This window comes from Amblyomma maculatum, chromosome 1, assembly GCF_055883805.1.
Source record: "Amblyomma maculatum isolate TAMU_Amacu chromosome 1, ASM5588380v1, whole genome shotgun sequence".
In the NCBI taxonomy this organism is placed as follows: domain Eukaryota; kingdom Metazoa; phylum Arthropoda; class Arachnida; order Ixodida; family Ixodidae; genus Amblyomma; species Amblyomma maculatum.
In genome coordinates, this window is record NC_139344.1 from 326,056,666 (window position 1) to 326,064,057 (window position 7,392).

Genomic DNA, 7,392 nt, shown 5'->3' on the forward strand with positions numbered 1-7,392 from the left:
GCGCCTTCTACAACGGCAGCAGCTAAAATAAGTGCGGTGCCATGGTGTTCACAATTGATATCACCGCGTATTTCGTGCATCTCGAACCAACGGCTGATGCCGAAGAAATAATGCATATTTTCATTGTCGCTTGTCAATAATAAAAAAACGAGCATGAACAAAAATAATACGCTACTATGTGTTGGATGCGAAATGCTAGCGTCATCATTTTTGATGTCAAGGAAGACTGAATGTGCGGCATGTGACAAGTGATGAAAATGCGTTTGGTCTATTTCAACGTCTATTGCCTGCTGCTCTAAGGGTACGTTTCGATCCTACACTTGCATTCGTCTTTGAACAGGTTGGGGAAGGACAACACCAGCTTCTTGACTTATTGAAGGAGATTTAGCGCACCTCTCACTTAAGGATACCCGATGGGTCATTAGTCAGAATAATAGAGCTATCTATAATCGGCTACAGCCAAAGGTGCATCACAGGCCTCTAAGACGGTGACTAAAAACTGTCAACCGAAATGTTCATGCCTGTCAGCAATTTTCATGAAGTGGACACTTCAGTCGACAATTAAGTCTAAGAAGGATCGGCACCGCGTGAAACTGTTTGATGGCTCATTTGGGATGCTCTATTGGTAGTTTCACGCGTTGTCGTCACAATTTTTCAGTAGAAATGTTAGCGATTTTCAAGCCAGCGAAGCCATACTACGGACGTGCCGTGACCTCATCGACGGAGAACTCAGATTCTCCCTGTGTGTAGCTGGTGCTGTGCCGCAAGAACTTTCAAATGTTTTGCCGGCGGCGTTGTGGCAAAAGCGGTGGTATCCCTACGCATGCCTTTGATCTTCTCGAGGTTTCGTCTTAATTCACACAAATATTTTCTATACTGATGACCACTATAAATGGCTATCGCTTCTCCTCTACAGCAGTAATAGAAATCGAAGTGTGTAGAGTGAGCCGCGGCACTCACAGTCCTACTTGCTACCGTGTGTGCTGAAGTGCAACGTATGCGTCGTGGACGAGAGTCGGAGAAAAATCTGATCAGACCACAGCATCTGTTTCCAGATATACCCCATCCCTCTTTTCAGGGTGCTGCGGACGCAGTGCATATCGCCGCCAGCCCAAAGTGACTCACAGCAGCCTGAGGACCTACAGAACTTTCTTCTGTTGGGTATCAAGCGTCGTCGAAATGCACAATACACTAAAAATGTACCTTAGATATCGATCAGCCGACGACTGAAAATAAAAACTTCGCCAGTAGACGAGGCAAAGAGGAATGGGGAAAGGACGAGCGTGACACCACGGAAATTAAGCACACAAGCGACAAGAGCACGAAAACTGCTATAGCTTTCGCGGATAACGAAATGCATGCCTGGAAGGTGAATTATTATGGTTTGAATTCGACTGCCAGAGTAAGAAAAATTTCTCGGCCAGCCTTGACTTTTTGATTGCAGAGCCACTTTCTGATAATTTTCGCTCATATGTATAATTTAATAGCCTTGCAGATGCTAGCTAACGCAACATCATTTAGTAATTGACTAATAAGAGGGCATCGGTGCCTAGGCGCCTCTGTACTGGGCGATGCCAGCGTGCGTTAAAGAACCCCAGGTGGTCAAAATTTCTAGGATTCTTCACTAATGCATCCCTTATAGCCTGAGTCGCTTTGGAACATTAAATCCCATAAAACGAACCAAGCCTGTGTACAATGTGTTTGTTTAGCTGTTGCTTCTAACGTATTTATGTTATTTTGCCTCTGCTTTAAACTGAAATCAATTTTTCTGTTACATTTTTCGCAGTTCTGTGAACGCAGGAAAAGTCTACTCTTCTTGGTTTTAGCAATCAAGTTTTTTTTTTTTAAATAATTGAAGACTGGGGTAGCTCACCTGCAAAGTTTGCATGTCGGGGGTTGGTCTTGGGAGGAACTATACAATGCGTGCGCTTAAAAAGTGCCTGATTGATGTGGGAAGATGAAAGAGCATTTCAGATATTGAGATGCTTTCAGTGAGCTGTATTCCTTTTCGCGTTCGATTCCGTTCATGTGAAAAGGTTTCCACCCGGACTATAATTTGCGTAAGGGCCAACAAATGAAAGTTTTTACGCTAATTCATGTATAAAAGTACTGTTCGTTTTTTTTTTCTCAATAAATACTAACCGAAACTGCGCCCCTCTGGTACATCTCTGTTCTCTATCTCTACTGGTGGCGCAATTTCAGTATTTACTTTTGTCTCCTACTGGTCGTTTATCTTCGCATGACCAAACGGGAACGTTATATAGTACTCATTTTCCTCCTTCCAATCTCCCCGGAGAGCACTTAGACGGAGAGGGTTCAAGAACAATACCGAGAGTTCATTCAGCTTTATTCCGTGTCCTGCGATGCATTTCGCGCGACTTCGTGGTTATGAACTATGGTCGCTGCCCATACTTATACCGTCGGCTGTATCGGGTGGTAAACCTAAAGCTGCCACACCAGCAAAATCGCGTAAGGAGTGTGGCCACTTGCTTGCCACCGGAAAGTGGGTAACTTGTCACCTTCTGGCAGCTTGTGGCGTGACCAGATTTCTTTATATCGTGAAGAAAGTGCCTCACTATTAACAAAATTCTGAAGCTTGATATATTTCCTGCTGCCGAAGTTGCTTCGTTTTCACATTATCATCGCCACTTCATCACCCCTACTCCTAATATTATGCTCATTCCCGCCATCATCATAACCAAGACTACGACTGCTACAGAACGAAATTGTCTCCGAATGATTTGCCCAATTATCTGTTCCAGTGGCTCAGGCAAATTTTCCTGATCGCTTCTCTCAAGCTGACTTTCTTCCGCCTTCAGCTACATTTTCCTTCCTCTGGAATTCATTCTGTAGCACTTACATGCTCAGAACAGGAACCATGCCTAAGTCCATTTTCTTAACTGCCGCCAGAATGTCATTAACTCAAGCTCGTTCTCTAATTCACGCAACTCCCTTCCTGCTCTTAAACGTTAGCCATAGCATTTTCTCTTTGTACAACAAGCTGCGCCGTTCCCAATCTAATTTCGACTTCTGTCGTCGGCATTCAGGTTTGCAAGTTAACGGTCACGCGGAATGCCCAAACAACCCCGCCTCCGGTCTATATCGCTCTCTTTTCCTTCGAAGAAAAGCGTTGCTTGCACTGCACTCGCCACGGAGAATGTGCTGGCTCCAAGGCAGCACGTAATCGCACCATTGTTCCCGTTCGAATAGAGGACAATCGACGCTTATCCGGCAGTCTGCCCTGCGGTCTGTGGCGGGGCGCTGCAGGATAAGCCTCCCACTCCACTCGACTCCCTTTCGCTGAAAAGCTCCTCGTACATGTTTTTGGTCATAAGTGTAAGACGTAAATATTGCAGAATGTAATAAGGATTACTACTTTCTCCCCGTACGCTAAACGTAGCCAAACTCGAAATGTCTTCAGACTTTTGCAGCCCCTTAGAGGAAGGTCGAGTGATACTGATGTGGATTAAAATTATGTGATACGAAAATATAATCAGTGTAGAAAGTTGATATTCCAGAGGAGATAGTGTTAGTGCGAAAACTTCCACTCCTGCTTACCTCCGCTAGGTCTGTAGAATTGGCACGAAGGAGATACATTGTTGATTGAAGCCGAATTTCCTTTAACGAGGCAGATCTAGTCCGGGAAAAACATCCGTCAGAATTACAGTGAAGCTAGGAAAACTTTTCAATGCCCGCCTAGTAGAAGCGAAACTCTACATGGGGGCCCAGCTTCGACATAATGCAATTCGATTTGCTTCAGGCGTATTACAGAAAAATCTTATTAAATGAAAAAAAAAAAAGCCTGGCAGACTTGTAGTCGAAACAGCTCCACGAACAATATAGAAATCGCGGCACCGAAATAAATATGTGCAAACCAGCTGACTGTCAATCACACATACAATATAATTTCTGTCGATTAGAGAAAAAAAATCATGCTGATCTTTGCCACCCAGAAGGAAAGCAAGTTAATGACGGGCTCCAAGCCTTTCAAAAGCTTCATTCCTTTTAGTAAATATCTACATTTTCGATCTTGAGCAATACCCAGTGAGGTAGAGGTTACCAAGACACGCTTTCCCGTTTATGTGAAAAAGGAGGCGTAATTTTGTGAATATCTGTTTTTTTTTTTTTATTCATTGCTCTGCTTCTTGCGACTGGGGGCAACCCCTGTGACGTCAGGAATGACAGCAGTGACCAAAGCTAATCGCCAGATCCGCTGGCGTAGTCACGGCTTACATATATGTCCAGCCAAAAGAACTCATTGTGAGCAGGAACTGAACAGTATGAATCCGCACACTGCGAACAAATCCGGCGGAAACACTGCAAAATGAAACAATCTAGACTCTGGTTTGCGAGCCGCATACAGCTCCTTGCAAATATCTGTCACACACCCTTTTCAAAGCGGCTCCTAACTAAAAAGATGATTTTTTTTTATGGTTCTTTTAATGTGCGTGTCTACAACTTAAACCTCCCTCCACAAATCCTGCATGTGTATACACACAGGTAATGTAGCTGACCTGTACAATGTTGAAAGGGAGCGAGTGCGCAGAGAAAAAATTCAGCGCGACCACTTAACCTTGTCCTTAAGCTATCCTAGAGGCCTATCGAGACGCTGCATTGGTGGACGTGCAAGGTGGTTGGCTCCTGCTCTAGAAAATGTCTTGCTGGTGTAAGCAATCACCTTTTTCCCGTCACCCTGACTCTGCATGCAAGCATTGCAACTAAATACTGGAAATGTACAAACCGACCACTACCATCGGACGTTTCCTCCCCCGCCCGCTCTAAGGACCCCCCCCCCCAAAAAAAAAAAAGAAAAAGAAAAGAAAAAGAAAACCAAGGCATTGTATGCAGAATACCCTGCTTTGTCTATCCAGCCTCATTGCTGAAGAAACGAAAAACTTCGCAGAAAAAATTAAACAGCATAGAGCGGACGTCCAACAAATGCACAGTCAGCGCAGCGCGGTGGTCGAACACAGCGAGACATGAGACCATAAAATTGACTTTGACAGAACGATTACACTGGATACCGGAGCTAATCCGCGCAGGAGGCTTTTACTCGAGTCGTGGCATATTCAGCAAAACCCGGGAAATGTTAATCGCTCTTTGGGCACCTTCCCTCTTCATAAATTCATGGACAGGTGTCACTGACCCGGAGGTCGTCGTCACAAGGCCTTAAAAAGACAACTGCACCTCGCTAAGAATCACACCATGATAAGGAGCCGAGTTAGCTCCGAAACATCGGGATTTTCTGTTAAAGAACTTGGTTGGAATCATTGACCTTTACCTTAAAATTAAATTAAATTCCCCTTCTGTCAAATGTTTTCTTCAGATTTTAAATCCACACTGCTTGTATCCGTATGAAGACTTGACATTTGTAATCGTCTCCGGAGTTCATTGAGAGCTTGATGTTGTTCTTCACCCCAGCGAAAGACGGCTCTGTCGCGTGTCAGAGAATGGCCAGTCAACATAAAGCCAGCAATAAATCGACGTATGAAGCGCAAAGCCCCAGGAAGCGCCGAAAAGTCTTTATGTCCATCTGTGCAGGAACTTGTCGTCCCAGGAGAGCTTAAAAGCAAGGCGTTTCTAGCAACCTCAAGCAGTCTTATGCTACAACTTTCTTTTCTTCGCTCGTACCTGCCGCGTACACAAGCGATATGCTCGAAGAGAAGGAAGCTCGACAACTAGGGCGGGTCAGAAGCCACTGGGACTTCCTTCTTTTCCAACACGCGAGCCACGAGCGTACTCGTGGCTCATGCATGCGAGTGGTATGCACGAAAAGAAGGAACCTCGGCAACTAGCACGTGTGCGTATCAAAAGCCAATATGACTAAAGGCACAACAAAAAGACTATAATATACGATGCTACAGCCTTCACCGGGGACATGTTATGTACTACCCCGGAGGCTAAGGGTGGGTCTGGACGCCTATCTGCAGACGTGGACTCTCCGAAAACGGTTGCGTTGATATTTCAGACCTCATACGTCGTTCTCCAACGTTTAGGAGATGTAAAGTATGTAAAGCATGAGGTGTCTGATAGGTTCTCGACATCGAAGCAAAGGGCGGGAAATGACGCATCGCTCGTGACGATGACGATTATGACGGGGTATATGAGCGGTGTGCTTGAAGAGGAAGAAGCTGCAGCTAAGGATTGTTTGCGCGCGCTCATTTTAAAATATCTCGTCCTTAAGCTACCCTTGCGGTCCACTGAGACGCAACTACATGTACACGAACGAGGGGACGCAAGGCTATCCGCAGGCTGAAGCTATTATCTTTATCGGCTCATACTCTTACAGGCCGAGGTTTACTGTTGTCCATAATTTTTATTTATTTATTTAGAAATACTGCAGTCAACAAGTCCAAGCAGGAGGGAACATACATAAAAACATACAATGCTATAAACATCGGCTTAGCAAACCCATCGTTCTAAGGCTACAATCAAAGAAAACAGAGAAAAAGAGGGCGAACCGCATTAACTCGATACCTGTGACAAAAGCGTTCTTCTAAAGCATTGCTGTCAGGAGCCGCAAAGACACACTTAGGCAATGAAATCCATGCATTGATAGTGCACGGGAAGAATGAGTGTTCGAACGTGTTGGTACGGGCAAAGTATGGGCAAATGCTATGGCTGTGAACATAACGAGTCTGTCTTGTGGACCGGGACCTTAGATATGGAACAGGTTTCATGTTGAGTTGTCTGGAATACTGTAAATAAAGATATTTAAGCCTTAAAAGTGCTCTCCTGTCGGCTGAAGTTGATATGTTGTTACTAGTCATCGGAAAGGGAGGTGATATGGAGCTTCGACACGCGTTAAAGATGAAGCGGACGGCTTTTATCTGGACCATTTTAAGTTTGTATATGTTCTCTTTCAAGAACCCTCCCTTGCACCTGAGTTTTCACTTCAGATTCGTGGCTTGCCGGAAAACAGGTTGACATCCATCGTTAGCACAGGCTGCTTTGCAGCTGCTGTATTAATTCTGGACGGCAGCTGCGGTGTACAAGGCATGTTTGCGAACCTGCGCAGAATACCGCACGCATTTCCTACAGGCCCAGAATTCACGCGGTTGGCCTACAAATCGAGAGGGCAATGCAAGAGGAGAAATATTGCAGGAAACAAAGCCCAGAAAACATGCTTTTCCGTTAACAGATTTAGCAGCACAACCTCTGTTTGACAAGCTATCCGCGAATTGGTAATCTCATGATGAACGCATTACATATTCCCGTCTCGCAACAAAACATGGTACATATAGCCATGTTACCAGTTGTGAATTTATCGTCGCAAAATAACACAACATAAATTGAACTGCACGTCGGTCGCCTCCTTCGCTCAGAAGGATGAAGGCCAGTAGTGAAGAATACCCCTTACCCTGCCGGGGTGGCGCAGTGGTTACGGCGTTC